The sequence below is a fragment of the Bemisia tabaci genome, chromosome 9 (genome assembly GCF_918797505.1).
Source record: "Bemisia tabaci chromosome 9, PGI_BMITA_v3".
In the NCBI taxonomy this organism is placed as follows: Eukaryota; Metazoa; Arthropoda; class Insecta; order Hemiptera; family Aleyrodidae; genus Bemisia; species Bemisia tabaci.
Window position 1 is genome coordinate 1,496,686 of NC_092801.1, and position 21,897 is coordinate 1,518,582.

Below are 21,897 nucleotides of genomic sequence, written 5' to 3' on the forward strand. Positions count from 1 at the left end.
GTAGCACTAGTGTCGCCGTTGCGATGCAGAACTTGGTGAGCTTTTCCGCTTTTCCCATTTCCACTCACTCACACTCAGGTTCTAGTTCCGATCTTTCTGACCTGAAGTTTATGTACCGAGTTTGGTAATTTTTTCTTAGTTTCAGTAAGTGTTTTCAAGCCGCACAGAATACAGTCGAGACGGTTTCAGAATCTGAATCGGAGCTCATTCGAACGGTGTCTGTGGTTGAGCTCTCTCGGCGTGAGTTCTGTTTTGACTTTCAATTTAGTGAAATTCGGTAGTTATTGACTTCCCGGCTTCCAGTGTGTCTAACCGTTAATCGTTACCGATCAATTACTGTAATAGGATATTATCAGCCCAGCACATCTACAATACAGACAGTGAGTATGATGAGTCTCTCAGAGCATCCTCTTAGCGTCTTCACATGAGAAGTTACACTCTTTTCAAATTTCTCTCAAGTGGAGCATATCCTTTTTCTGCCCTGCAAGATTTTTCTTGGGCTTTTACCACATTTTTTTTCTTTTTGTTTGTCCACCTAGTTTTCAAATCTCATGCTTATTACCCCAGTTCCACGTTACCATTGTCTGAGACCACCAAACTCAGGTCACCTGTAGCCCGACCACAGACCTCTCGCTACCATCGATATTGATAGAACTAGGTTCCATTCCTATGGAATCCCTTTCGAAGGCAACCACAGACCTTGGTCTATAGAAACGGCCTTCGGAAGGCTGTTTCATTGCTCATTGGTCGATGGAACTGCTCGATTCCATCGAAATTGAGGTTAGGGTTCTTCTTCTGCTTACGTGCATCTCACTCGTCGGCCATGGAAGTTAATTTGGTTCAAGTTATTGGTTGAAACCGAAATTTTGAGGTTAGTGTATCCCCCGCCATTAATGTTTACCCACCTGCTTCTTCTACCTCAATGAATACATCAAGGATGGTGACTGGTTGAGAATGATTTCCACTTTTTCAGTTAATCGTTCAACATTGCACGCCTTCCATCACGGTCTGGGTTGTAGAAATTCTAGCGAAGGAACTGCTATGGAACTAACTCGCACTTCTATTGCCAGGAGCTATAGAAGTCTGTGGTTGGGCTGCTGCGCTGCTGGCCGAGGATCAAACCCGGGACCTTTTGGTCATAGAACTAGTGCTACAACCACTACACCACAGGAGGCCCAGATCTTAAGAGCATCGCCTCACTAACACTCTGTATGCATGATCCAGGGTTGCCACGGTCAGGGAATTCAGGGAAATCCTGGAAAAGTCAGGGGGAAAAAAGTGCTCCGGAAAACCTAAAAAAGTCAGGGAATATGACCAAAAACAGCTAAAAGTCAGGGAAAAATTGACAATTTTCACGAGTTGCTTAAAATCTTCCTTTTTTTCGGTTTTGAACGCAATTTAAATTGGGGTGAATTGGCATATCTCACGATGCATTCAAGAGTTAAATTATACAGCCGTATTTGGTCGCCAACGCCACAAGCAACGGAAATTGGAACGCCCAGTTTTTGTGTGTATTTTTGAAATTTCAACTACCACCAATGACTAAACACTAATCGTTTCATTTTCTTCTTTAAAGTAATTCAAGTGGCTAGGATTATTGCAAACGCAAAGCATCAAAGTTCTTGAAAAATAAACCATTTGAAGCTCTCTTATATTCAATCATTCTTGTCACGAGAGGCAAATACAGTTTTTCCAAAGAATTTCCGCGGATTTTCTTCAATCGCCAGAAATTTTGACGGAATATTTTCGCTCCTTTCATACTTCATTTTAAAAAAATGAATGTAATTAAACCCCATCCGAGATTCTGAATCGTATCGGTTCAGGGATAACTTTCACTCAAATTGTGGTAAAAACGGGACAGAGAGTCAAAGATAATGACGTGCAGTCCTCCCTTTGCGGCGATTTTAGAGGCGCGCCAGCCAGGGAGATCGCACGGGACGGTACCCGAGTAATTTCTGAAGTGTGGCGCGCCTTCAATCCGGCTGGCAGCAACATGCTTACACCCGTGGTCGAATAGTTGTATCACTGCGCCTGTCGTGAATTAGTTCAAATATCCTTTCCTGCACGCGTAAAGAAGCGTATTTAGGTCCGACTCCACCGTTGCAGACGTCAACTACTGTCTTATTTTCAATCATCCTTGTCTCGAATGGAAAATATAGTTTCTTTACAGAATTACCGCGGATTTTCTGCAGTCGCCGGAAATTTTGACGCAATTTTTTTGCTCGTTTCATACCTCATTTAAAAAAAATGAATTTAATTAACCCAATCCGAGATTCTGAATCGTTACAATTCAGGGATACAATTTCACTCAAATTGTAAAAAAAAACGAGACAGAGAGTCAAGGATAATGACGTGTAGTCCTCCCTTTGCGGCAATCTTAGCGGCGCGCCAGCCAGGGAGATCGCACGGGACGGGACCCGAGTAAGTGCTGGATTGTGGCGCGCCTCCAATCCGGCTGGCAGCAACATGCTTACACCCGTGGTCGAATAGTCGTATCACTGCGCCTGCCGTGAATGAGTTCAAATATCCTTTCCTGCACGCGTAAAGAAGCGTATTTAGGTCCAACTGCAACGTTGCAGACGTCAACTAATTTCGTATTTTTCATCTTCTTGTCGCGAAAGGCAAATACAGTTTTTCCAAAGAATTTCCGCGGATTTTCTGCAGTCGCCGGAAATTTTGACGCAATTTTTTCGCTCGTTTAATACCTCATTAAAAAAAAATGAATTCAATGAACCCAATCCGAGATTCTGAATCGTTACAATTCAGGGATACAATTTCACTCAAATTGTAAAAAAAACGAGACAGAGAGTCAAGGATAATGACGTGTAGTCCTCCCTTTGCGGCAATCTTAGCGGCGCGCCAGCCAGGGAGATCGCACGGGACGGGACCCGAGTAAGTGCTGGATTGTGGCGCGCCTTCAATCCGGCTGGCAGCAACATGCTTACACCCGTGGTCGAATAGTCGTATCACTGCGCCTGCCGTGAATGAGTTCAAATATCCTTTCCTGCACGCGTAAAGAAGCGTATTTAGGTCCGACTGCACCGTTGCAGACGTCAACTACTGTCTTATTTTCAATCATTCTTGGCGCGAATGAAAAATTTAGTTTCTTTACAGAATTACCGCGGATTTTCTGCAGTCGCCGGAAATTTTGACGCAATTTTCTCGCTCGTTTAATACCTCATAAAAAAAAAATGAATTCAATGAACCCAATCCGAGATTCTGAATCGTTACAATTCAGGGATACAATTTCACTCAAATTGTAAAAAAAACGAGACGGAGAGTGAAAGATAATGACGTGCAGTCCTCCCTTTGCGGCGATTTCAGCGGCGCGCCAGCCAGGGAGATCGCACGGGACGGGACCCGAGTAATTGCTGGATTGTGGCGCGCCTCCAATCCGGCTGACAGCAACATGCTTACACCCGTGGTCGAATAGTCGTATCACTGCGCCTGCCGTGAATGAGTTCAGATATCCTTTAATGCACGCGTAAAGAAGCGTATGTAGGTCCGACTGCACCGTTGCAGACGTCAACTACTGTCTTATTTTCAATCATTTTTGTCGCGAATGGAAAATATAGTTTCTTTACAGAATTACCGCGGATTTTCTGCAGTCGCCGGAAATTTTGACGCAATTTTTTCGCTCCTTTAATACCTCATTAAAAAAAAATGAATTCAATTAACCCAATCCGAGATTCTGAATCGTTACAATTCAGGGATACAATTTCACTCAAATTGTAAAAAAAACGAGACGGAGAGTGAAAGATAATGACGTGCAGTCCTCCCTTTGCGGCGATTTCAGCGGCGCGCCAGCCAGGGAGATCGCACGGGACGGGACCCGAGTAATTGCTGGATTGTGGCGCGCCTTCAATTCGGCTGGCAGCAACATGCTTACACCCGTGGTCGAATAGTCGTATCACTGCGCCTGCCGTGAATGAGTTCAAATATCCTTTCCTGCACGCGTAAAGAAGCGTATTTAGGTCCAACTGCAACGTTGCAGACGTCAACTAATTTCGTATTTTTCATCTTCTTGTCGCGAAAGGCAAATACAGTTTTTCCAAAGTATTTCCGCGGATTTTCTTCAATCGCCGAAAATTTTGACGGAATATTTTTGCTCGTTTCATACCTCATTTTAAAAAAAAAATGAATTTAATAAACCCAATCCGAGATTCTGAATCGTTACCATTCAGGGATACAATTTCACTCCAATTGTAAAAAAAAACGAGACAGAGAGTCAAGGATAATGACGTGCAGTCCTCCCTTTGCGGCAATCTTAGCGGCGCGCCAGCCAGGGAGATCGCACGGGACGGGACCCGAGTAAGTGCTGGATTGTGGCGCGCCTTCAATCCGGCTGGCAGCAACATGCTTACACCCGTGGTCGAATAGTCGTATCACTGCGCCTGCCGTGAATGAGTTCAAATATCCTTTCCTGCACGCGTAAAGAAGCGTATTTAGGTCCAACTGCAACGTTGCAGACGTCAACTAATTTCGTATTTTTCATCTTCTTGTCGCGAAAGGCAAATACAGTTTTTCCAAAGAATTTCCGCGGATTTTCTTCAATCGGCGAAAATTTTGACGGAATATTTTCGCTCGTTTCATAGATCATTACACATACATTTTAGCGGCTCGCCATCCAGGGAGATCGCACGGTCCGTCTTGTTGGTTCAGAGTCCTTTTATAAAATAAAGTGAAGAAGATTATGAAATACCGCTACCGAGGCACTCATGTTTCCAGTTTCACCCTAGGGATGCAAAAAAATTGATGGCGTTTTGACTTATTGCACACCATCGGAAAATTTGCACACGAAAAATTTTATTGCTTCATTTGAGAGAGCCTAATAAGCTGAGTTCGCAGTATTTTTCATAGTTTTTATTCTGACATGGAAAAATGGAGGAAAATAGATTTAAAAGTGAAAAAATGTGCCGCCTTGTTACGTCTTATGGCGGCAGTTTCCATTTAAATACATGTATGTTAGCAGATTAGGTTATTTTGTCATATTTTTTCCAAAAGTTGTTCAATTTCGAAACCAAGGATATCCTCGTGCTCGGTTTTCCTAGCAGTATCATTTCAAAAGCGAAATTCACAAAAGTTAAGACACCTGCGAATTCTCTACTACCGGTCCTCGTCCATGGAGACGAAGACGCGTTGACGTCAGCGCCTTGATGCAACTATTCGTGCTCGATGGATGTCCGTACTGCATATGCAAAAAATTGAAGGCGTATTGACTTCCTGCAGCAGTCCCTTTCGATTGACACGAAGATGCGTCGATGTCAGCGCCTTGATGCACGATGCACCAATTCGTGCTCGGCGGATGTCCGTACTGCATATCGACGGTGAAACTACCAAACCACGTATCTCGTTTGCGGTATCTAAAAATCTACGCTCACATTTTATGTTTTTGAAGTAGACCAAATCAATATCATTCCTTGAAATTTTCACGGAATTTTCTCCGCACAAAGAGGAAAAATCACAGAAATTTTCAAGACTGGATGTTAAGTAGTTTTTCATTTAAAAAATAAAGTATGACAGGAAGTCTGCGACGTCGCAAACCGAGATACGTGGTTTGGTAGTTTCACCGTCGATATGCAAAGAATTGAAGGCGTTTTGACTTACCGCATTGTGGACAGGGCTCATGAGTGAAAGCGCCCCGACGACGAGCTTGTCACCGTTATATACGTCTCGATCATCGCTGCTGACGTCACTGGCACTTTAAAATACCCATTCATTCTTATGGCCCGGGCACTAACGAGCACACCCCATCTTTCCACCTCCACATAGTTCCATTTAGCATAGATACGTCCAAAAGATGAGACGTCAGGCTGTTTTTGTGCTGGAAGTCTTTCAAGCGCGCTGCTTTTGAAGAAGGAAACTGTTAGGCGCGTCGTTTTATGTAGAGGCGCAAATATAGCAAAATATTAAATTTTGGGGGAGGCTAAGAAGTTTCTGCATTTTGGAGTTGTGAATACAAAGATTTATTCATCAAAAATAATACCCATCAATTCGATGCTAAAACGAAGCTATGACTTTTGAGTGATTTTGTCGCTTCGCTGTACGTGTGAAAGAAGAGCTTTCATCGGATAAATTACTCAAGGCGCGAGGGGTTGCAGGTTATCGATCAATGAGTATTGGTCCATATGTCAGGAATTTACGGTTCAAGTGCTGATTTCAATATAAAATGTCTCGAGAAACACGATGGTGCCACTGGCTTTTTCTGAAACGAGCCCCAAAACTCAAAAAAATCCCTTGACACTGAGGCCGTAATGGAGGTGGTGCGGTGCCCCTACCACACGCTACCCTGAGAGTCGACCTCTACATCAATTCAAACTCTCCATGCAAAGATAGATACAATTGGACTAACTTTTGCAATTTTGAACTAAAAATTCTAGCCCGGTTTAAAAACGACGTTTGTGCCATTTCTTTCCCTATCCACATGAGTGTTTTTCCAGAAGAGCCAGCAAATGCAGTCCAATTGACGAGCGGGAATTGACCAATGTTGATGTGGATTACATTTTGCGTAAGGAACCACTATTTCTGGCTCATTTTAGAAACAACATATATGTCATTGATTTCCATATGCAGATACGTGGTTTTATGGAAGAGCCAGAGATAGTGGCTCCTCAGTGCAAAATGTAATCCAAGTGTAGTTACGTTCTTTCCTGCGGCCTGATTATTGAAATTGATAGACAAAGCTATAGACAAAGAAGACATAGGGAGAATTGAGCGATCCTATTGGTTGAAACGGGTGGTTCCTATAGACAAAGGGAGAAAATGATAGACTAACTGTCGGGTCTCTCGTGGGTTGCCGTTAGTTAGTCGATTACCTACCTCCTTCCTTTGTCCATTGCAACCACCCGCTTCCACCAATAGAATCTCTCCATATCTCCTTTGTCTATAGCTTTGTCTATCAATTTCAATAATCGGCCCGCAGTGGCGAGGCGTGAATGATCGATTATCGATATTTCCCCATTTGAAGCTATGGTAAAGAATCGATTACAGGTGTTCGCTACGAACACTCTTCATATCGATCCTTTTCCATAGGTTTAAAGGGCAGATCAATCGGACTGTATTTTGCAATTTGGAACTATAAATTCTGGCTCTTCTGGAGAAACACTTGTGTGCATAAGGAAACCAATGGCACATACGTTGTTTTTCAACCGGGCTAGAATTTATAGTTCCAAATTGCAAAATGCAGTCCAATCGATGTATCGCAAAGTACGCCACGCCAATGGTTCTCTCGTCTGAAAAACAACGAAATATCCAATTGACCATACCGGATGCGCGTTCATAGAACTCTGGCAGGGAACAATAGGTCCGGGAAAATAGAAGAAAAAAAAATAGTACAACGCAATAAATCTTAATGCCAACAACACTCACGAAGCGGAAACACGTAAAATATGACCATCAACGGGATTAGGAGCCTCAGTCCATGAAGGAGGAGTTTCGTCGCTTTGGAAAAGGATGCGATACACTCGATCTATCAATTGGATTACATTTTGCGATAAGGAACCACTATTTGTGGCCCATTTTAGAAACAACATACACGCCATTGGTTTCCCTATGCAGATACGTGCTTTTATGGGAGAGCCAAAGATAGTGGTTCCTTTTTGCAAAATGTAATCCAATTCATAATATCTCGAATTGAAAAAATGTCTGCTGATTTTCCGCGTATCATATCGCGTTGTAGTTTGTCAGGTATTTGCACAAAAAATTTGACCCAAAACTTTAAGAAGCATTTTAAAATAGTTTTTTCACGCACCGCATGGATTTCAAAAATCGGAAGGCAAATTATGTACAATTTATTTACTCTGGACGTACTGTTAAACTATTTAAAAATGCTTCTCGGTCAAATTTTATGATAACTGTCCGCCTTGACACTCCTGAAGAACAGTCGACGTGCATTTCCTGAATACCTAAATAAAACTTTTGTTGTTTTTTTACTATTTATTTTGTCGTCTTGTAATATAGGGCAAACAGATTTTTTTTTTCTTTTTCTTTCTTTATCGCCAAATTACTTATCAAATGTTTTCATTCTTTTTTTACAGACGACCACCACGTTCTTTCTCTCTCCGCTGTTTAAGGATTTTACGGTCGTCAACGGCTGTGTACTCTGGTGAGTGGTTTTTATTGCTCTTCCTTTCCTCCTTAAAGTGATTCCTCCCAGGTTGTAAACAAACATCGATACGTAGATGTTTGTTTATGACCTGCGGGCCGATTATTGAAACTGATAGACAAAGCTATAGACAAAGAAGACATAAGGAGTATAGAGCGATCCTATTGGTTGGCATGATTGGCTTTTATAGACTAAGGAAGAAAATGATGGACTAACTGTCAGGTTTCTCGTGAATTGCCGTCAGTTAGTCCATTACCTACCTGCTATGTCCATCGCCACCATCCGCCTCCACCAATAGGATCCCTCCAAATCCCTTTTGTCGTCTTTGTCCATAGCTTTGTCTATCAGTTTCAATAATCGCCCCGCTGGGAGGAATCACCTTAACGGAGCCGCGAAACGGCGAATCACTAGATTGGTAGAAACTGTGAATGGCAGTGGCGTGGCATGCTTCGCGATTTATTGATTGATCTGCCATTTAAACTCATGCAGTAGGATCGATAAACAGGGTCTTCGCAACGAACACCTTAATAATCGATTCTTTACCCTAGCTTCAAATGGGAAAATATCGATAATCGATCATTTACGCCTCGATACCGGTGAATGGATCTGTTGCGCGCAAGAGATGCAGCCAAATAAATACACTAGTTTTAGGTAAAATCGCCCGAAAATCACGTTGGGCACGTCAAAGAAGTCCGGAAACCACTCCTTTCAGTGTGCAATCTGCGTAGTTTGTAACACGCTTTTTCAAGTTGATCTCGCCCGTCCCTCTTGCCAAATGCAATCCAAGTAATGTTACAGTAATTATTTCTACGTGCAGTTTGACGTAAATTCCTTCCCAGCCAAACAACCGTCAACGGTTGTTTGGCTGGGAAGGAATTTAAGTTGAACGACAAGGGAAAAAAACCAATTCCTATTCAAAGCCCAGATACACCTGCGAAGTACAAGCGTCGGTCAACAGTGAAACATCAATACGGTAAGAGGTACACGATTTTCTTAACGCATTCGACGCGGAGAGATTAGGCGGTCAGTCAGTTCACCACAGTTTGTTCGTGTTCAACGTCGTTGAGCATTTGCGTCGCGGCCTTTGCATCACTGATCGAACTAAAGGGGAAGAAACCAAGGGTGTCGCTACCGCGGTGGATGACGTCAAAACCCCGACTTTTCAAAGGGCAATATCTCGGTTAATATTGAACGGAGAAAGTTGCGGTTTGGACGGATCTTATTATTTTTAGCTAATGTAGGTACAAGAACCAATCATTGAAACTCGATTTTGTGACCAGCGCAACTGACCCATTCTGCAACCGCACGTGAAAAGAAAAAGAATGATGCAGAAATTGATACTCTAGCAATCTTTTGGCCTGCTTAACAAAACTGCAAACTTAACATCTGTTTGCCTTGTGTGTAGTGAAATAGACCTTTTGACCAGCCGGAGGTTAATGACTTCATTAATGAGCAATCAAACATATTTCAAACTCCAACGTGTTGCCTCCGCCGAGGAATAGTATTCAATTTAATGATTGCCTCAACACAAATGCATAATTATTTGCGGTGCAGGTCTAAACCATACTTATATGTATTAACAAATCCTCTTATTAATTGAATCGTAAAGCTACTGACAAATCCTCTTCTGCATTGAATCATACAACTTCCCGTGAGAATGTAAGATTTTTTTTTGTTTTATTTTTTTGTTTTTTTTTTGTTATAGAAATCACAAAAGGCCTTGATAAGCACTTACGCACCCCACGAGAACTTTTAATTTCTTTCCTGTGAGAAAGATTGATGTTCTTATAGTTACTTACTGAAATGATGCACTCGCTTAGTAACAGAGATAGACAGCTATTACAGGAGGTCAATGATCCACTTGGAGACATAGAGAACCCATGTTCCAGAACAAAAGGAATAATGCTAGAGTTGAAGTACTTTGAGCCTATGAATGTTCTCTCCACCATTCAAACGACTTCGTTCCCTGATCGCATGTGGCGTGTAGCTGATCTTAAGGATTATATAACGCTGCTCACCCGCGAAACTTATGAGAAACTTGGCCCAGAAGAATATGACCAATTGTCTCATCTTAAATCTTGTTATAGACATGATCGAACTTATTACGCAAACTCTGATTCTCCCTCCTTATGGCGTTTACGCTCAATGTTCCCACATTTCGCTTTAACCGAAAAGATGATATCAATCAAACCAAAAATCGATTCGGTGAACAGTTACCCTAAGCTTCACGCAGCTTTTTATCTCCCTGAATTCGGAGGGCTAATTCCGAGTCAGAAATGGTTGAAAAAGGAGTCAAGAGAGGCCTTGATCCTCATCCACTTTTTTGCTACAGAAAGGTTGAAGGACCTACCGCTTCCTCCCCACATCCGTCACCTTTTGATCAAAAAACATCTCGAGAGTAGCTTTCTGTCGGATGATCGGAGAATGCATCAACTTGAGAGTCTCGGCCTCATTTGGGGTGGCGGGAATTTAAAACCCGAGACACAATGTGCTCTCAATGAAATTAATCAGCGTGAGCCAACTTTTTCCTTACATGTGAATTTCAATGCTTTCATTTGAAATGTTTTGATTTTTGGAGCTGAATACTTGTCATTCTGAACCATCATATTTCAGTATTTTGGCTCTTCAATGGGATTTCATTCGTTTATGTAACTCAAAACTTATGTTTATTTTCTTAATTTTCAAGTACCCCTCTTTCGTCATCCAGAAGTGGAACGCCCTCTATGTATTGTAATTGCTTAACTTTTCTTTTTTTTTTTGTATCTGAAAGTTTCGGACCGAAACGAAGTTTTTACGGTTCGTCAATGTTCTGTATATTTTAATTAAACTTCGTTCTATTTTAAATGAGTGTAAACTATCATTCTTGTTTACGTTAATTTGAACCTCTATGTTTCTGTGACTTATCTTTCGTATCTGCAACAAATTCTTTAAGATTCATCAATGCTCAAAAGTTATGTTTTCACTCTCTTACATCTTAATTTAGTGTACACTCTCCGTCTGGTTCATGTAATCTCAAACCCCAATAATTCTGTGTTCTCATTTTTCAATAGCATTCTCCAGTATTTGAAATGGAACACCGACGGTATTTCCTCACTCAAAGTTGTAATTGCTTACCTAGATTTCTCATTGTTATGTATCTGGAACGGAAGCCTTCACGATGTATCAATTTTCTTGCGCCCTTTTCCATCTCAAATAAGTACAAATTATTTTCATTTTTCAATGTAATTTTAAAGTCTAATGATTCTATTTCAGTCATAGTATTTCAGTAATACCTACTCCTCAGTGTCTGAAATGGAACACTGACAGTTTTCGATTTCGTAATTACTAGCACGGAGAAAGAAAGTTCGTGCGTGGGACCCGGAGTTGAGGTCATACGGATCTCTGAAGTTTTCGGACCACGTATCTAAAAACTTGAGTTCCAGCTGCCGAAGTTCGGGTCAGACATCTGAAGTACTTCGAAATATACCGAAGGGTTCGGGTCACACATCTGAAGTACTCCGATACATACCGAAGTGCCTCGATGTCTGACCCGAACTTTGGCAGCTCGACCTCAGGTTTTCGGATGCGTGATCAGAAAACTTCAGAGAATCATATGACCTCAACTTCGGGTCCGATGCACGGAGTTTTTTCATCCGTGTCTAAAGCTGTCTCGTTCTCTTGTATCTGAAATGAAGTCTCTCCGATTTGGCAGTTTTCTATTAATGTTAGAATCACACTTAATTTGCTTAGTCCGACATCAGCATACAATTTTCTATGCCCGTTTTCTAATTTTCTATAAATATTTCCTTTCATTCAATTTCAGTCCATAAAGATTGTACGTCCTAATTTTTTAATTATCTGGAATGAAACACCGCCAATGGCTCAATGTTGTTATTGCTCAGCAGTCTCATTTTCTTGTAGATTTCTGGAGTTAAGTTTTTATGACTGTTCAATTCTGTATCGTCCTAAGTGTACTCTCTTCTATCTTAATTAATATAAAGTACCTTTTTTGTGATGAACGGGAGTCCTTGATTTTGAAGATTTACAGAAACTAAAATATTCAGTACATGTGAGGGGCTCGGAGGACAAGTCGCATGAGAGTAGTCCTCGCTATTTCGAGCAGCTCGCGTGTTGGAAGTTTCGAAATTACATGAACCCTTATGGCGGGAAAAAAGTTCAAACTGACTTTTTAATGCTTAAAAATTGGAATTGGGGAGCATATTCATAGAATATGCAGTAAGACCAGTTTTACTTGAGATCATTAATATCTCAATTGTTTCAAAAACTGCACTATGCGCCTTGTCCTCCAAGCCTCTCATACAGGGTTATTCGAAAGTCACGCACCACTGGCCATAACTTTAGTTCTAGTTATGATATCGACTTGCGGTTTAAGACGCTTTTCCTCATATCGAGTGGGAAACTTTTTAGATTCTTTTCAGTTTTTGATCCCCTCGTGGGGAGGGGGTGGGGGGCAACTCAAAAGTTTCAAATGCCCACCCCCCCCCCCTCATGGCCGGTGGTGCGAGACTTTTGAATAACCCTGTATGTCGATTCGCCTTAAGAACTGTCGCACGGTGGATCGAGTCAATAGGGGAGGTCGGACAAAATTTGGAAACTTGAAAAGCTCATAACTCCGTTGAAAACTTTGAGGTTTCAAAAGTGGTTCGATGGTCTCCTCGTGAAATTTTCTTCTAGAAACACTCCTTAATATTTAAAATTTGACGAATTGAACGCCGAAATTCCCAATTTTTTTTATAAATGTCATGGCCGCCCTTCCTGATTGACTCGATCCACTGTGCGTCGGAACTTACTCTTGATGATCCCGTCCCGGGATCCGGTGTATGGTGTGTATCGCATCGCCTTCGTCAGAAACTCCGAAAATGTTGACTTTTCAAGTAAAAACAAAACCATGGCATATCCACACAAGTCTTAAAAATCAGTCGCAACGATTCTGCGTTTATGTAAATAAAAATTTCATCTCTGTGGATGTTACACTTTTTCCTTCGTAAATGATCTATGAGAACGGGTGGTTTTGCCGTTTTTCCGGCTTAGAAGTGCAAATTTTTTAAGATTTTTCATTTGATCGATACGATGTACCCTGCCGTGCTGAGGAAGAACGCCGTATGAACATTCGAGAGTTGCTAAATTTCCCTCGATAAAACCTGTATTCTTGACAACACTCGTGCATATTTTTCTGTGAAATTTTCAGATGTTATAGATTAAATTACGTGCAAAATTGTCCGAAAATTTCGGAAAAAAATATTCACAATTCTCCCAGTAAATTCGGTTTTTATCGAAGAAAACTTGGTAACGTCTGACGGCTCATACGGCGTTTTTCCTTAGTATTGCAGTACCTATCTTACACCAGCGGGCCGATTATTGAAATTTATAGACAAAGGAGATATGGAGAGATTCTATTGGTGGAAGCGGGTGGTTGCAATGGACAAAGGAGGTAGGTAATCGACTATCGAACTCTATTACCACTTGGATCCGAAGTTGTTCCCGCAACCCTGTCTTTTCATTTTACCTTTTTGAAAGAAGCCTGTTTATCGGTTCTTCGAAACATTTTGTTTCATTTTTCTTCATTTTGTCTGAGACATTCTCTGAAAATTTCATGCAAAAATGTCAAGTTGTGTTCCCTCAAATAAGTAAAATATGGGCGGAAATTTTCAAACACTCCAATCGAAATCTGCGATTCGGTAGTTTTGCCATCGATAACCAACGAAATGGACGATTTATTACGCGCAAAGGCAGTATGTACGAATTTTTTAAATCAGTAGGAAACACGAAGCATGCGTGGTCCTGGTCCCTTTTTATTTCATTTAGTTGCCTATAATTCCTTCGAGCATCGAAACGTTCAAATAGAGAACTTTGGGGGGATTCAACCAGCACTGCCCTGGTGGTATGAATTTAGGCACCCCATCAACCTTATGTATAAATAATTTCTATGTATAATCGAAAACACAGGAAAAAGGGGAAACAAGGCTAAAGTACAAAATATGAAGGCAGGACGTTTCGGTTCCTTACGGCACCATTATCAACTGCAATAAGAATTAAAAATAAAAAAGAAATTAAAATAAAAACCAGCAAACGGCGTTACATCGTGAAATTGGTAAATGAGACTGCCAAGAGCCAATGGCTGCCAATGAGACTTTGGCAGTCTCATTTACCAATTTCACGATGTAACGCCGTTTGCTGGTTTTTATTTTGATTTCTTTTTTATTTTTAATTCTTATTGCAGTTGATAATGGTGCCGTAAGGTACCGAAACGTCCTGCCTCATATTTTGTACTTTAGCCTTGTTTCCGCTTTTTCCTGTGTTTTCGATTGTCGTTTCCGTTTCGGGCTGCTTTTACATACTCTTTGTTTTCTATGTATAGGTATACCATTAGAATATTCAGATGTTATGCAAAGAATTTCGTGGATAAATGCTGGCCAAAACAGACCAGTTCATTATTTTTGGCGTGTGTGAAGGGTAGAGGGGGTCTGAGTCCACATCAGTAGCGTCGCGTGCTTTGCGATCTATCGATATTTCCCGATTTGAAGCTGTGGTAAATAATCGATTATTAAGGTGTTCGCTCCGAAATCCCGGTTTACCGATACTTTCTCATAGGTTTAAATGGCTGATCAATCGATATATCGCAAAGCACGCCACGCCACCGGTCCACGGGCGCAAAATGCACGCGGCCGAAACGGGTTTATGCTTGTGACAAAGGAAACCCGATCCAGAATTACCGACTTTCCTTGATAGGACCAGTGGCGTGGCGTGCTTCGCGATATATCGATTGATCTGCCATTTGAACCTATGGAAAAAGATCGATAAACAGGGTGTTCGCAGCGAACACCTTAGTAATCGATTCTTTACCATAGCTTCAATGGACCACTAGACAAGGTACAAATTCAAGCAATCTGATACATGTTTCTTAACTAGAATTTCACGTAGAACACGATTCGCGCAACGAAAATTACTGAAACCAGCTCCTGATGAAGATATTAACCTTTTTATTTCACATTGGTTACGCGGATTTTGAGCTGCCCGCTCACACGAAACTCAAAGCTCTACGTGAGTCAAATCGCGCACCACAACAGTTTCAGCTAGCCTCTCAATCGATCACTGTTCATAACCCACCATGTGTTGTTCAAATTATAAGCAATTTGCTATAGCTGAGCCCGCAAGCGTCAAAATTGAGGTTGCCAGATTTTTATATTGCAGAGACTGTCATGATAATGTTCAGCCCGCGATATGAATCACGTAGAGCATTGAGTTTTTAATGAGCGGGTGGTTTGAATTTACGCATCAGGAATCATTTAATATCATTGTAAGGAGTTAATTTCGGTAATTTTTGTCTTGCGCATCGTGTTTTACGTGAAATTTTGGTTCAAAAATATGTATCAGAATGCTTAAATTCGTACCTTGTCTAGTGGTCCATTGAGAAATATCGATAATCGATCATTCACGCCACGCCACTGGATAGGACAATGAAACTTCTTACAGACAGCGAAAAAAGACCGTATGCACAGGGTAGAAAAGCTCCTAATCTGCGAGGGAGATCCTAAATAAGCCTGATGTCGACTACAGAATTCGAGACCTTTAGCAAAACACCACGATACAACTATTCGTGCCTAGCGGATGTCGGTTTTGCATCCCCAAAAATGAAGGCGTTCGTGCTTTCTCACTGCTCTGCTTGCTGCTCATATTATGGCATGCTTGGTCGAAGCGCGATCAGTGGCGAGGCGTGAATGATCGATCATCGATATTTCCCCATTTGAGGCTATGGCTAAGAATCGATTATTGAGGTGCTCGTCTTGAACTCCCTGTTCATCGATCCGTTTCCTTGGCTTTCATGATGGACCATTTCTGATTTTTAGACTGATTTTTTGTCGGGTATTAGTAATATGAATTTCTCTGAGCCTGGAAATACTACCGGGGAAAATACTCAAAATGGACCACTAGACAAGGTACGAATTTCAGCATTCTGATACATGTTTCCTCATCAAAATTTCACGTAGAATACGATGCGCACAACGAAAATTACCGAAATCAACTCCTTCCAAAGATATTTAATGATTCTTGGTGCGTGAATTCAAACCACCCGCTCATGAAAACTCGATGCTCTCACGTGATTAACATCGCACGCTAAACGTTATCATGACAGTCTCTGCGATATAAAAAGCTGGCAACCTCAATCTCGATGCTTTGGCTCAGCTATAGCAAATTGCTAATAGTTTGAACAACACATGGTGGGAAATGAACGTTGCTCGACTGACAATGAGAATCTTGCTGAAACCGTTGTAGTGCGCGATTTGACTCACGTAGAGCTTTGAGTTTCTTGCGAGCGGGCAGTTCAAATTCATCGTAACCAATGTGAAATAAAAACGTTAATATCTTCGTTAGGAGTTGGTTTCAGTAATTTTCGTTGCGCTAATCGTGTTTACGTGAAATTCTGGTTAAGAAACATGTATCAGATTGCTTAAATTCGTACCTTGTCTAGTGGTCCATTCTAAGCTGTAGCCTCTCAGGTGAGGGAACTGTCATAGAAGCATGGATTTTTCGTTCTTTTCCGACCGGTTGCAGTGACCCATCGATCGAGGGGCTTGGAGGACAAGGCGCATAAAGAAAACGCGGTTTTTGAAAGAAATGAGACATTACTGATTTCAAGGATAATTAGTCTGAATGCCCAGTCTCTGAAATATTTCGCTCCCTAACTCTAATTTTTAAGCGTCAAAAAATCAGTATAAACTTTCTTCTCGCCACAAGAATCCACGCAATTTCGAAAGTTCAGGCGCGTATTTCTCAGAGTAGCGGAAACTGCACTTTGGCGCCTTGTCCTCCAAGCCCCTTATTTTTAGCGCGTTTTGACTTTTTCGAATGGAAATTTATAAAATGTCCTCAGTCGCTGAAGTATCGCCAGAAAATAATCTGAAAATTTCGAGTCTCCAGATTCTCACGGAGCATGGATTATGGATATCCGACTCCGCGCAATGACTTAATATCGATAGGGCCTGGATTTTACGTATTTTCTTGATCAGACACATAGATCTCATGTTTAATAGCTATCTCTTGTCTAACTTTTTATCTGCTCAAAAGAAAATTTCTCCCATGAGCTCGAAAGTACCGTTGGAAAATATCTCGAATTTCTGCTCTCCCGTCAGTCAGCCGGTAAAAATGACTGAAAGTACATGGATTTAACGTCCTCGCTCGATCCAACTCACATATTGGATTCACGTCAAACAGTGCGTTTTTTACCTCTGTCGATCAAAGTAAATATCTTTTCATTGCTCTGTCCCTTGTGTGTGCAACAGACCCAATTCGGTCGACTTCAACAAAGACGCACCTTGTCGCATCAATTTTGAAGCGAACTTAGGAGGTATAAGGTTTTATCCATCCTCAAAAACGTTTGTTTAGGACATAGTTTAACACTTATTCTAATAATAAAACACTATCGGCTCTGCTGTGGCCTGATTATTGAAATTGATAGACAAAGCTATAGACAAAGAAGACATAGGGAGTATGGAGCGATCCTATTGGTTGAAACGGGTGGTTCCTATAGACAAAGGGAGAAAATGATAGACTACCTGTCGGGTCTCTCGTGGGTTGCCGTTAGTTAGTCGATTACCTACCTCCTTTGTCCATTGCAACCACCCGCTTCCACCATTAGGATCTCTCCATATCTCTTTTGTCTCCTTTGTCTACGGCTTTGTCTATCAATTTCAATAATCTGCCCGCTGGCGGTGTTTGCCTTGCTATGGCCTCTGGGTTGAGTGAAGGTGATGGAGAGCTAGGAAAAACGAGTCTGAACCTATGTACGGCCTTCGAGAGCGCCGGTGGTCGCAGTGTTGTTGATTTTCTTTTACTTTTCGGAAGAAATTGATTTTTTGCACAAAATAATCGATTAAATTGAATCGATTTTTCGCAACTTAGTTTGCCGCTTTTGTCGATTTTTCGCAACTTAGTTTGCCGCTTTTGTCGATTTTTCGCAACTTAGTTTGCCGCTTTTGTCGATTTTTTACGAACAAAACTGTTACTACTGAATATTTAAGGAAGCAACAAGCGTAGGTATATTATTCTTAAAAACTCTCGACACTATTTCAATCCAAGGGACAATGAAATAATCGCCCAGTGAGGCGAGAATCCTCTCTATTCTAGTAAAATCGTTTTTAAGACGCTCGATGGACGGGGTGAGTGAGGCAGGAGAGTTCAAATATCAGAGTTTTAATGGAGTGGGTTCCCACTTTCAGAGGCCTTTGTTATATAAAGGACAGCTATACATGACCCTGGAAAAGTCGACTTTCAAAAACGGAATCAAAATTCAGAGTAAAGAGAAAGTCATTAAGAATATTGTTTAGCGGGAAATTTCTCTTTGGTACGTCGTTTTGTTATTCAATTAAAATTATTTGCTCATTAATCGCCAACGGGCGATTTCGACGATCTCGCTGGACACGAAGCAGCCTTTGGCGGCGCGCAGCACCACGGGGGTTGGATCGCGGGGTAGAGCCCCCTGGTCAACAAAGAACGGACGGCAAGTTACTGTTCCTGAAAACCGATTTTTGTTCTCTCTTTCTTGCTTTTTTTTCTTTTTCTTTTTTCAGAGCGAATTTCTTGAAATATATTTTCGGCCTTGATTTTTCTGCGAATAATCGATTTTTAAGTACAATCCAACCACATTTGGTGGTTTAATTTAACACTTAATTCGATTTTATACGGAAAATTGATAATTTTTTGGAATGGAAATTGGTTATTATTGTTTCACGTCAGAATAAATGCTCCCAAAATGACTAAAGTGTTTTGGTTTTCACATTTTTGCACTCGTGGCATTGATTCGTAAAGCAAACGGGTGAATATAACGAATTGGTATTTTCGAGATTTCCTGGTGTCTGCGATTGTTTTCAGCAAACGGTGGATTTCCCGGATATGGATTGCTCACTTTCAATTTACAAATGAAAGAAGCGGCACATATGGCTGAACTTCTTTGCGTAGAAAGATCCTGAAAATCACAATATCAAGACATATGTATTTAATGCAAATGCATTTATTTCGTGTATGGGCAATTCTACGAAAACTGTCAAATTTGACCTCCCAAAAACTAAAAATTCAACTATGTTATTTTGGATTGAGAGTTTTTTTTTCTTAGTTCAGCATAGTATCAGGCTTAAAAATTCTATACGAGTACCTCTTTTTATGAGGCAATTTTTTTTAAAATGAGAAATTTGTTTTAAAAATAGATCCCGGATGTCACCACCATCACATCGCTTATTTTGGTCCGCCGGAAAGAGAAAAATGGTCAAACATGCAATTTTATTTTTTTTTTTGTTATACTGTCAGGTCCTATGAAGAAATGGAACAACGAAAAATAGTGACCCAATGTATAAGTTCGTCATAAAATAGCAAATTTTTTTCTAATTTCTGCAGATTTTTCAGCTTTTTTCTCGAAAAATATATAAATGTTTCCTTGATTTAAGGATAAAATATCTACATATTTGTTTTTTTCTTAAGTATCTGAACCTACGCCTCCAAAAAATACTGTACATTGTTCAAAAATTATGAATTTTAAAAACTGGCAGTTGTTTTATAACTCTGAAAAAGTGTGACGGTCGTGACATTTCCGTAACGATCGTGACATGATTCATCCATTTGAAATTTTCGGTCATTCTTTTACCGTCAATTTATGACTCTATGCTTCCTACTCTCTTAGGAGCCCCCCCCCCCCCCCCTCCAGGTCCTATATCATCACTTGGATCAAATTGTAACTAAAGTTTTGGCAAACAACTTTTAATTTGAAAATTGCACTGAGTGTACCTTGTACCTCGAGGAAATTCATAAATGCATTAATGAAACAAAACCCTTTTATTAGGGTGACTCTTTAAAGTTTTTGTACAAAACTTCAAACATATTTTGCACAAATTTGATTTACTTTTTGATATATTTCAAAAGAATAAAGCCGAGACGTCTCTTTCTTTGGTGGCTGTGACAAGCACAGAATACCCTTAGATTTGACGCGCTGGACATCTTTTTTCGTAGGCCATCTGAAGTAAGCATTAAACCTTAACATAAATGAAGCGGATATGGTCTTCTATGGAATCAATCTTTTTGACTACGCCAAGAAACCATTGTTCATCATAAGTCACGGCCACCCACTTTCCAAATAGAATTTCCGATTCAGGTACGTCATGTTCCGCGACAGAATTTGCAGCATTACTTTCCTTCGACACAGAAGCTATAGAGTTGAGGAAATTGTAACTAACGGTATTGAAAAATTGAAATACTTAAATGCATACGAGGGAGGGGAAAGGAGAAAGAGAGTGAGAGAGCAAACATGAGATGAGCTAAAGAAAGAAATAAAATGACAGAGGCAATGATAGAGAGGAGGGGGGGGAGGATGATATGTATGAAACACGTGATGTGAGGGTTTATGGTGGTAGGGAGGGGGGAGATGTTACTAACATTTAAATATTTGGAGTCAGTGGCTTTCAAGATTAGAGGGATTCAACGGATACCATTGATCATAGCTTCAGAAACTGAAATGTCAAAATCAGGTCCATGATTGTAGTTTCTGTATTCAAAAGAGTTTCGGCAATCCAAGCATGACAGATATCTCAAATTCAAAAGCTTCCAATTTGGAGCATAAATTGCACTCTGATGCAATTTAAGAGTATTCCAGGCATTCTTGAGAGGTTGAGGCAGAGAGCCTTTTGTGTCGATTTCATTTATTTCCGAGTCGTTGAAGACGAATATCTTTATTTCACCATTTTTCTTTTCAAAAGCTTCGATGAATTCATTGATGCTCGCAATGTCACTACCATATTGAACACAATTATCGGCGGTGGACCTCATGGTGACTCCTACACCATCTGCCGCACTTTTGCCATGACCGGCCTCACTAAAGTTGTAAGTGGCCAGCTATAATCCAAGTTCTTTCATAAAATGTGCCAAAAAAAAACATGTTTGTTTCGTTCCTATATTGAGTATACTTTTCTGGACCGTATGGAGGCGAATCAAGTTTAAAGGAATCGCTTCGGTCAAATTTTTTAGGGGGAAGGGGAGGCCGAGTGAGTCGGTACGGCATGCGGCAGTTTTGTATAGGGTAGTGTCATCATACAATAATTGGAGTGATAGGTATACTTAAATATTAATTATTGACTCAACACGTCTAGAAGACACGATCGTCACACTAAATATCCAATGCGGTGCGACGGTCGTGACTGTGACGGTCGTGACAAATTTTAAACTAAAACGGCGGGTGTACTCAACAGCGATGAGGTACAATCTCGAAAATTGGTAAACTTGCAGTTGGTATTAAGGGCTATAAAGTGGGCACAAAGATTTTTCAGAATATCACACGCTTCATAAAATAAAGGGCGTGACGGTCGTGACGCAAAAAAAGGTTCAGTTAAGTATAATTTCCTTTCAAATCGTGGCAGAATCTTCAAAATGACTTTGGGCGATTACTGCGCAAGCTTGCACCATACTAACACCTTCATTTCACTTGTACACCCTCAAATCATTTTCGCAGCGATTTAACAGCTCCTAGCGGCCGTTTTGACAAGCAAAAACACCTGGGACGGTCGTGACGTGAAACTTAATGACAGCATATTTTCGAAATATTTTGGGTGGATAACGTAATTGGGTGAATGTTTTTCGTAATTAAATGCATTTTTTACTCAACTGCAAGTATTTTTGATGAAATTAGTACACAAATCAGAAAAATTTATCAGACCTAAAAAAAGTTATGAGGTTGTGAACATTGGAACCTACCAAGCATGACAGTGACGGTCGTGACATTTTAAGCAGTTAAAGCTGGAAATGAAGCTCAATCC

At 40.7% G+C, this 21,897-nt stretch overlaps 1 protein-coding gene across 1 annotated transcript in view; it reads left to right on the forward strand.

Moving 5' to 3' along the window:
* The first annotated feature begins 68 nt into the window (after nt 1-68).
* LOC109038230 (uncharacterized) overlaps nt 69-21,897 on the forward strand; it is a 30,231-nt gene continuing 8,402 nt past the window's right edge. Inside the window, exons 1-2 of the mRNA XM_072304375.1 lie at nt 69-380; nt 8,037-8,104. The gene's annotated coding sequence lies outside the window, so the exon portion shown is untranslated. The remainder of the gene's footprint in view (nt 381-8,036; nt 8,105-21,897) is intronic.